Source organism: Acanthisitta chloris, unplaced genomic scaffold (assembly GCF_000695815.1).
Source record: "Acanthisitta chloris isolate BGI_N310 unplaced genomic scaffold, ASM69581v1 scaffold1804, whole genome shotgun sequence".
NCBI lineage: Eukaryota > Metazoa > Chordata > Aves > Passeriformes > Acanthisittidae > Acanthisitta > Acanthisitta chloris.
This window is the reverse complement of record NW_008669642.1, coordinates 21,603-22,128: the sequence shown is the minus strand read 5'-3', so window position 1 is coordinate 22,128 and position 526 is coordinate 21,603.

The window sequence follows — 526 nt, the reverse complement described above, 5'->3', positions numbered from 1 at the left end:
AAACCTGAGGTGCAGTGGCTGCCAAGGACTTTCCTGCCCCAGGTTTATCAGATTATTTCTTTTTTATAGTTAACTGTGTTTCATTAGCCTTGTGCTATGTCAGCGTGAAGCCCCTATTTAATGTTTTTAAACAAAACAAAACAGCCTGGATACAGCTGTTGGGGTGAGTAAACCTTGAATGTGTCTCACCTATGTAACTCCAATGTCCCAGTCCCCCTGCCTTTGTCTGGCCTTCTCTTGCCTGTTACTGCTTGTCTTGGTTTAATGATGCTGACTGAAACTCATGGGAGTTGTCTGTGGAGCTGGTGGACCCTGGTTGTTCCTGTGGCTGAGGTAACCTTCAGCAAAAGCTGAGCTCTGCTCCAGGTGACCAACTCTGCCTTGCCTGGGCACTGACAGCTGCAGGGTGGCCACAAAAATGGCCTTGCTATGGACAACAAGCACCTGGTAGCATTGATGACTAGAGCTTTTGGTGCAACTTGGCTGTGTTGATCTTTGGCAATGACATTTGGCTATCTCCAGCAGC